Genomic DNA, 9,062 nt, shown 5'->3' with positions numbered 1-9,062 from the left:
GGCCCAAGCCCATGGATTTTAGTAATTTTCCATGTGCCATATTAATATAAAGGGGTCATTAATCCATAGAAGATTCAAGAAAAAACTAGAAGAGGAGAAAAACAAGAACAATAAGAGCAAAACTTAGAGGCCATTCGGCCAAGACCAAGGAAAAATCACCCCTCCAAATATTGTTCCAAAAATTATTTTCTTGTGATATTTCCACTAATTCAAGGGTCCTCTACAACGTGGTGTAATTGTTTCGGAGGATAAGTCATTCGTTTCATCGGTTTAACACTTGAGTCAAGTGAAGAAGTTGGGAGAAAAAGGTATGATTCTGTTATATCTCGTATTTTTGAACGTTGGATTATTTGCTAAGGTGGGGCCCACACATCGAGATTTTTTTTGGAACATCTGAAAAGTCATATGAATCACATACGTGGAGTTAAACACAACTCAAGAAGGACCCTTGGGCCAAATCAAAGTGGAAGCCCTCCAAACGAATATTTTTAAGAAAACGTTTTCAGGTAACCTGACTTCGAGGAGCCAAAACGGTATTATAAGTTCGGAATTTGGAAAAATACCAGGAAATATAACTTGTAGATAATTGAAGTAGCTTTCCAACCATAGGTCGTGGGTTCCCAGGTGACGTCGGTACAAGGAGATATGGACGTTTTAAGGTCGAAAGGTCAGTGGGCTAGGCCCAACCGGGTTAGGCCCATGACCCATGTTATTTAAGTAACATTTCAGCGTTTCCCCCCTCATTTTTCACACCTAAACATCCAGAAATTTCTGGAGGAAAAGAGAGAAAATATCCTAGAGAGAAAAATCAATTTTTGACCAAAATCCGAGCCCCGAATTCCGAAGCCCATGAAGAGAAAAGTGTTGTACGTCACGTTGTCTTCAATTTGAGCTAAATATCAACCAAGGAGGAGAGTGATAACGTGGTGGCTACCTACTTAAGGTAATATGAAGGTTCCTTTTCATTGTTAACAAGTTTATTTAAAGATTTAACGGATTAGGACGGAAGAAATAGCGATATAAATTCGTTTGTCGGTGTTGATGTGGTAGCCGTATAGGGGGCTGTTTTGGTGGGGCATGATGAGCTAATTTTATTTAGTATTTTGATTGTTGTTGTGTTGTGGAATGTAGAAAGGAAAAGAATTCATGAAAGATTGGTTGGTAAGTTGTTATGGGAAATTTTGTGATTTTATGGAAGATTTATGTAATGATGAAAATGAAATTGTTGAGGTGCAAATTACGATTATTGTTGATGAAATTGGAAGATGGAAATGTGTTATGAATATGTATGTTGAAGATTAAAAGTTTCGTATGGATTATGGTTTTGGTGGAAAGTTTGTATATTTTGTATATCGTGTGAATAGCTTGTAGAAATGATATGAAATGCTTCCGAATCGTATTGTAATGATCTTGATTAGTAATGAATGTGAAAACATTGAGGTTGGTTTGGAAATATGACGTTGGAAATGAAAGTTATTGTACTATGTTGGAAAGAGGACTAGTTATGCTATGTTGTGTTTTGTGGTGATTGTTATTGTTGTTTGTTTGGTTATTGATGTTGGAGCCGAGTTAAATCTCGGGGATGTTATATGTATAGGGGAGATGCTGCCCAAATTTTTGTAGACAAGTGATGAGTTAAAGATTTGAATGCTAAAAGTCTTACTATTGACAATTGGTAAACATGACCATTTGTAGATTTTGGGCGAAACGGGAATTGAAATTGAGCGAGCGTAAGGCGCAGCTAAGGTATGTAAGGCTTACCCCCTCTTTCTCTTGGCATGTCCTAGATGTGATAGGCTATGACTCGAGCCTCGGGGATGACTCTACTCTTAGAAATCCGAGCTTATATTTAATCCTTTTTCATTCAGTATAATTGAATTGATTATATTATGTTTAGTGAAAAGGTAGTTTGAACATACGCAACTTCCACCAACGGAACTGGATTACCCTGAAACTTTCGTAGATGACCGTATAAGACCAAATGTTTATAGTTTTACGTATGTCACCTCGACTTGACCCAAGGTGGGCCCACAACCCCCGAGACCTATTTGTATTGTTTTATTTGCCCTATTTCCGTATGATAATTAAGAGAAACTTTGGCTAATGTTCCGAGTTTGCTATAAGTATCTAGTAACTCAGATATAAGTATTCTAACTCGACTATCCTGATATGAACACTCCGATACGAACGGTCTAATCCGAATATTTTGATATAAGCATTCTGATGTAAATATTCCGATATAAGTATTTTGATATAAGCACCCAATATATAAATAATCCGATATAAATATTCTGATATAAGTATTCTGAGTTAGGTATACTGGTACGAGTGTCTGGTATAAGTGTTCTGATACGGGTATTCCGATATAAGTATTCCGATATAAGTATTCGGCTATGAAGATCTGGATATGAGTCTTCTGATCCGAGTATTCTGATATGAGTATTCTTTGTAAGCCTTAATGTTTTTATGTACGATCTCGGATCGCTTAGAAGTCCGAAGAGGTTTCTGTATTTCAAATGCTCATAACTTCCTGATACTAACTAGGAAGAACCCGAAACTCGTTTCTCAGCCTTCGAATGTCGGCAAGTGTACCTATTCATTAGGTCTGGATTTATGTGCATATGGTTTCTCATGACTCTGCTCGTGCATGACTTAATGTCTCTTTCACTGCGTCCCGGGACAGGTTTTGTTATCGTGCCCTTCTTCTGCTTCGTGCATGACTTAATGTCTCTTTCACTGCGTCCCTGGCCAGGTTCTGTTACCGTGCGTTTCCTCTGCATTGTTCACCGCGCCCCTCGGTGGGAGAGCCGGGTTCTGTTACCTGTATATGATGATATGGGGATGGCGGCCGGGATGGCATATGATTCTGTTCACCGCGTCTCTTCCCAGAGGGCCGGGTTCTGTTACCGCGTCCCTTATCACAGGGCCGGGATCTGTTATCTGCTATCTGCATATGTACATATTGACACATGATTTTGACATATGATGATTCTGTTACCGCGTCCCTTATCACAGGGCCGGGATCTGTTATCTGTGAAGATGTTACATGATTCCGATATGAATAATTTGTGTCCGGAAAGTAAGCACTCTGAGTATTCTGTACGTTCTGTGTTTCGTCCGATATATGACATCATCTGAGTATTCTGTACGTTCTGCATTCCGTCCGATATATGACACTATCTGAGCATTCTGAACGTTCTGTATTCCGTCCGATATATGACATCATCTGAGTATTCTGTACGTTCTGTATTCTGTCCGATATATGACATCACCTGAGAATTCAGTACATTCGGTACTCCGTTCTGTATTCTGTATTTTCTGTACCTCTTCGGACAAGCGATCTGTAATTGTAGAATAAGTATTTTGGTACTTTGGCTAAAACACTTACCTTATGTACTTCCACTGACATGTGAAACAAGTATGCATGCTTTGTGTCTGAAAAATAATAAGCGTCTGGTACTCTGAATACTGTACTTATTTGTTAGTTCTATCTGTCTCAGTTATGGTTCTGTTTCTTTGTAATGCATGCCTTACATACTCAGTACATATTCCGTACTGACCCCCTGTCTTCGGGGGCTGCGTTCCATGCCGCGCAGGTACTCCCAGCTGAGTTGAAGCCAGTATAGAAGATATTCCAGTGCAGATGGCAAGCTTCTTTTGTTTCCGGAGTGCTGTCGAGTTAGAGTTTGTATGTTATGCTTTCTGGACTTATGTTAGAGACTTTGCAGACAGCATCGTGGGTATTAGTTGTCAGTCTGTAAGCGGCTCCGTCAGCCGATATGTCGGTCTGTGTTATGTATTGAATTTTGTATGACTTTAGATTTGTTCGGCTTGGAAGCTACGAAAAAGAATATTTCTGGAAAAAAAAATTATGTGCTTTAACTTATTTGTTTTAAAAAGTTTGACGTGATTTTATGTGCAGCAAGAGTCTGAGGGTTCGCTCGGCCCTAAGTAAGGGTCGGGTGCCCATCACACCCTAGCAAGATCGGGGTGTGACAAAGTGGTATCAGAGCAGGTCTGTCCTAGGGGTTGTCTGCAAAGTCGTGTCCTGTAGAATCTTGTTTATGGTGTGTAGCGCGCCACATTCATAAACAGGAGGCTACGGGGCATTTAGGGGTTGTTGACCTTCTTTCTGTCTCAGATCGTGCGATAGAGCCAAGTCATAGGAAATGAGATTCCTTATGTGAGCCCTACATACGACGGCATAAGATGGGAAATGATATGAAAAGCCATGTGTGCTCCGTTATCTGGAAATTGGAAGTTCCGAATGGTTGGAATGTGATATATGACTGTATATTCTGTGAGATATTGTAGATATTCGCCATGTGCAGATTCTGAATAGCAGAAATGGTAAAGGAGATTGTTATGTAAGAATAGTGAGTAAGAGCCCGGGACGGGCCGATACCCGCGATATTCGTAAGTAACGGTGACGAGGGTATGTTCGCCACCATCGGGAATCTGGAAGCCCAGGAGCAGGCAATAATTATACACATAAGTGAAAAGTGTACATTAGGAATCAAAAAAGGGCAAAATAGTAAATGTACAACGAAGGACGTGTTCCGAGAATGTCTCGGGATCTGTGAGACCTCAACTCGCCCTGGATCATGTAGTAAAGGCCATATGAGAAAATAGACGCGATTATATCGGCGTTAAGGCACCGAATTCCGCCAACATTTCGAGGTTAAGCGTGCTAACCTGGGAGCAATTTCAGGATGGGTGACCCCCTGGGAAGTATGCAAGAATTCCATCTATTCTGACATAAGAGACAAATGAAGGGTTAGAATAGCCTGAGTGAAACTAGACTATACGAGATGGTTGGAGACCACAAAAGGCTACGTAGCACGCGACAGGCTCGATTAGAGAAGAAACAGAAAGTATGTAACGGTTCTGAAATTTAGATAGGCTTGAATGGCGTTTGGAGATATTTTGTGGGCTAGATGGTAATAAATAAATATATATGTATGTATGAATGCGTAGGATATCCCACATGTGCTTGTACCGGTGGACATGTGTGTCCCAGCGACCGGTGTTACGGTATGAAAGGCACCAATCGATGTAAGAGTATCGAAGTCCGAGTGATAGAAAAGGTAAATGGTATGAGTGCTACGAGATGAGATGCTATTATTTTCACCACAGATTAAGATTGGAAATTTTAGCACAAAAATATTGGGAAAGGAAAGGGTGGGTAAGTGGAAGACAAAGAGACCAAAATGTCGGAAAAAGGTAAGAAATCCTGGTAAGGGAAGTCCGAGAGAAATTATTGGCAAGGTACGAGATTATTTAAATAAGAATTCGAAGATAGGCAAATAAAAAGGGACAATATGCAGTTGCGTTAATGTGATTACCTCGGACGTAAAAAAAAAAAAAAGTTCTCCTGAAAGGATGATCTAGGAATGAAATAGATTTGTGAGCTTAAAGTGAAAATTTCGTAAACTTCAGAGTCGATGCCACAAATGGCAAAATCAGAAAAGTGTTCAAGGAGGAAGAAACCCAAGGAAGGACAAGGATACTAACTTGGTATGGTGGGTTAGAAAACCCATGACACGGAATAAGGATTCACGCAAAGACCGAGAAGATTGATTATAAAGGAAAATATGGTAGAAATTAAGAAATGGGCATGAAGAGAAGGATAACTAGAAGGGAAACCCCCCAAAGTGATATAAGATCCCATAAGGGCAGTTGAACATTCGAGGACGAATGTTTTAAAGGGGGAGATGTTATATCCCGTATTTTTGAACGTCGGATTATTTGCTAAGGTGGGGCCCACACATCGAGATTTTTTTTGGAACATCTGAAAAGTCATATGAATCACATACGTGGAGTTAAACACAACTCAAGAAGGACCCTTGGGCCAAATCAAAGTGGAAGCCCTCCAAACGAATATTTTTAAGAAAACGTTTTCGGGTAACCTGACTTCGAGGAGCCAAAACGGTATTATAAGGTCGGAATTTGGAAAAACACCAAGAAATATAAGTTGTAGATAATTGAAGTAGCTTTCCAACCATAGGTTGTGGGTTCCCAGGTGACGTCGGTACAAGGAGATATGGACGTTTTAAGGTCGAAAGGTCAGTGGGCTAGGCCCAACTCGGGCCCAACCGGGTTAGGCCCATGACCCATGTTATTTAAGTAACATTTCAGCGTTTCCCCCCTCATTTTTCACACCTAAACATCCAGAAATTTCTGGAGGAAAAGAGAGAAAATATCCTAGAGAGAAATCAATTTTTGACCAAAATTCGAGCCCCGAATTCCGAAGCCCATGAAGAGAAAAGTGTTGTACGTCACGTTGTCTTCAATTTGAGCTAAAAATCAACCAAGGAGGAGAGTGATAACGTGGTGGCTACCTACTTAAGGTAATATGAAGGTTCGTTTTCATTGTTAACAAGTTTATTTAAAGATTTAACGGATTAGGACGGAAGAAATAGCGATATAAATTCGTTTGTCGGTGTTGATGTGGTAGCGGGCATGATGAGCTAATTTTATTTAGTATTTTGATTGTTGTTGTGTTTTGGAATGTAGAAAGGAAAAGAATTCATGAAAGATTGGTTGGTAAGTTGTTATGGGGAATTTTGTGATTTTATGGAAGATTTATGTAATGATGAAAATGAAATTGTTGAGGTGCAAATTACGATTATTGTTGATGAAATTGGAAGATGGAAATGTGTTATGAATATGTATGTTGAAGATTAGAAGTTTCGTATGGATTATGGTTTTGGTGGAAAGTTTGTATATTTTGTATATCGTGTGAATAGCTTGTAGAAATGATATGAAATGCTGCTGAATCGTATTGTAATGATCTTGATTAGTAATGAATGTGAAAACATTGAGGTTGGTTTGGAAATATGACGTTGGAAATGAAAGTTATTGTACTATGTTGGAAAGAGGACTAGTTATGCTATGTTGTGTTTTGTGGTGATTGTTATTGTTGTTGGTTTGGTTATTGATGTTGGAGCCGAGTTAAATCTCGGGGATGTTATATGTATAGGGGAGATGCTGCCCAAATATTTGTAGACAAGTGATGAGTTAAAGATTTGAATGCTAAAAGTCTTACTATTGACAATTGGTAAACATGACCATTTGTAGATTTTGGGCGAAACGGGAATTGAAATTGAGCGAGCGTAAGGCGCAGCTAAGGTATGTAAGGCTTACCCCCTCTTTCTCTTGGCATGTCCTAGATGTGATAGGCTATGACTCGAGCCTCGGGGATGACTCTACTCTTAGAAATCCGAGCTTATATTTAACCCTTTTTCATTCAGTATAATTGAATTGATTATATTATGTTTAATGAAAAGGTAGTTTGAACATACGCAACTTCCACCAACGGAACTGGATTACCCTGAAACTTTCGTAGATGACCGTATAAGACCAAATGTTTATATTTTTACGTATGTCACCTCGACTTGACCCAGGGTGGGCCCACAACCCCCGAGACCTATTTGTATTGTTTTATTTGCCCTATTTCCGTATGATAATTAAGAGAAACTATGGCTAATGTTCCGAGTTTGCTATAAGTATCTAGTAACTCAGATATAAGTATTCTGACTCGACTATCCTGATATGAACACTCTGATACGAACGGTCTGATCCGAATATTTTGATATAAGCATTCTGATGTAAATATTCCGATATAAGTATTTGGATATAAGCACCCAATATATAAATAATCCGATATAAATATTCTGATATAAGTATTCTGAGTTAGGTATACTGGTACGAGTGTCTGGTATAAGTGTTCTGATACGACTATTCCGATATAAGTATTCCGATATAAGTATTCGGCTATGAAGATCTGGATATGAGTCTTCTGATCCGAGTATTCTGATATGAGTATTCTTTGTAAGCCTTAATGTTTTTATGTACGATCTCGGATCGCTTAGAAGTCCGAAGAGGTTTCTGTATTTTAAATGCTCATAACTTTCTGATACTAACTAGGAAGAACCCGAAACTCGTTTTTGAGCCTTCGAATGTCGGCAAGTGTCCCTATTCATTGAGTCTGGATTTATGTGCAAATGGTTTCTCATGACTCTGCTCGTGCATGACTTAATTTCTCTTTCGCTGCGTCCCGGGCCAGGTTCTGTTATCGTGCCTTTCTTTTGCTTCGTGCATGACTTAATGTCTCTTTCACTGCGTCCCGGGCCAGGTTCTGTTACCGTACGTTTCCTCTGCATTGTTCACCGCGCCCCTCGGTGGGAGAGCCAGGTGCTGTTATCTGTATATGATGATATGGGGATGGCAGCCGGGATGGCATATGATTCTGTTCACCGCGTCTCTTCCCAGAGGGCCGGGTTCTCTTACCGCGTCCCTTATCACAGGGCCGGGATCTGTTATCTGCTATCTGCATATGTACATATTGACACATGATTTTGACATATGATGATTTTGTTACCGCGTCCCTTATCACAGGGCCGAGATCTGTTATCTGTAAAGATGTTACATGATTCCGATATGCATAATTTGTGTCCGGAAAGTAAGCACTCTGAGTATTCTGTACGTTCTGTATTTTGTCCGATATATGACATCATTTGAGTATTCTGTATGTTCTGTATTCCGTCCGATATATGACACTATCTGAGCATTCTGTACGTTCTGTATTCCATCCGATATATGACATCATCTGAGTATTCTGTACGTTCTGTATTCTGTCCGATATATGACATCACCTGAGCATTCGGTACGTTCGGTACTCCGTTCTGTATTCTGTATTTTCTATTCCTCTTCGGACAAGCGATCTGTAATTGTAGAATAAGTATTTTGGTACTTTGGCTAAAACACTTACCTTATGTACTTCCACTGACATGTGAAACAGGTATGCATGCTTTGTGTCTGAAAAATAATAAGCGTCTGGTACTCTGAATACTGTACTTATTTGTTAGTTCTATCTGTCTCAGTTATGGTTCTGTTTCTTTGTAATGCATGCCTTACATACTCAGTACATATTCCGTACTGACCCGCTGTCTTCGGGGGCTGCGTTCCATGCCGCGCAGGTACTCCCAGCTGAGTTGAAGCCAGTATAGAAGATATTCCAGTGCAGATGGCAAGCTTCTTTTGTTCCCGGAGTGCTGCCG

The sequence above is a fragment of the Lycium barbarum genome, chromosome 11, assembly GCF_019175385.1.
Source record: "Lycium barbarum isolate Lr01 chromosome 11, ASM1917538v2, whole genome shotgun sequence".
Classification (NCBI taxonomy): Eukaryota; Viridiplantae; Streptophyta; class Magnoliopsida; order Solanales; family Solanaceae; genus Lycium; species Lycium barbarum.
This window is presented reverse-complemented; position numbering follows the sequence as displayed.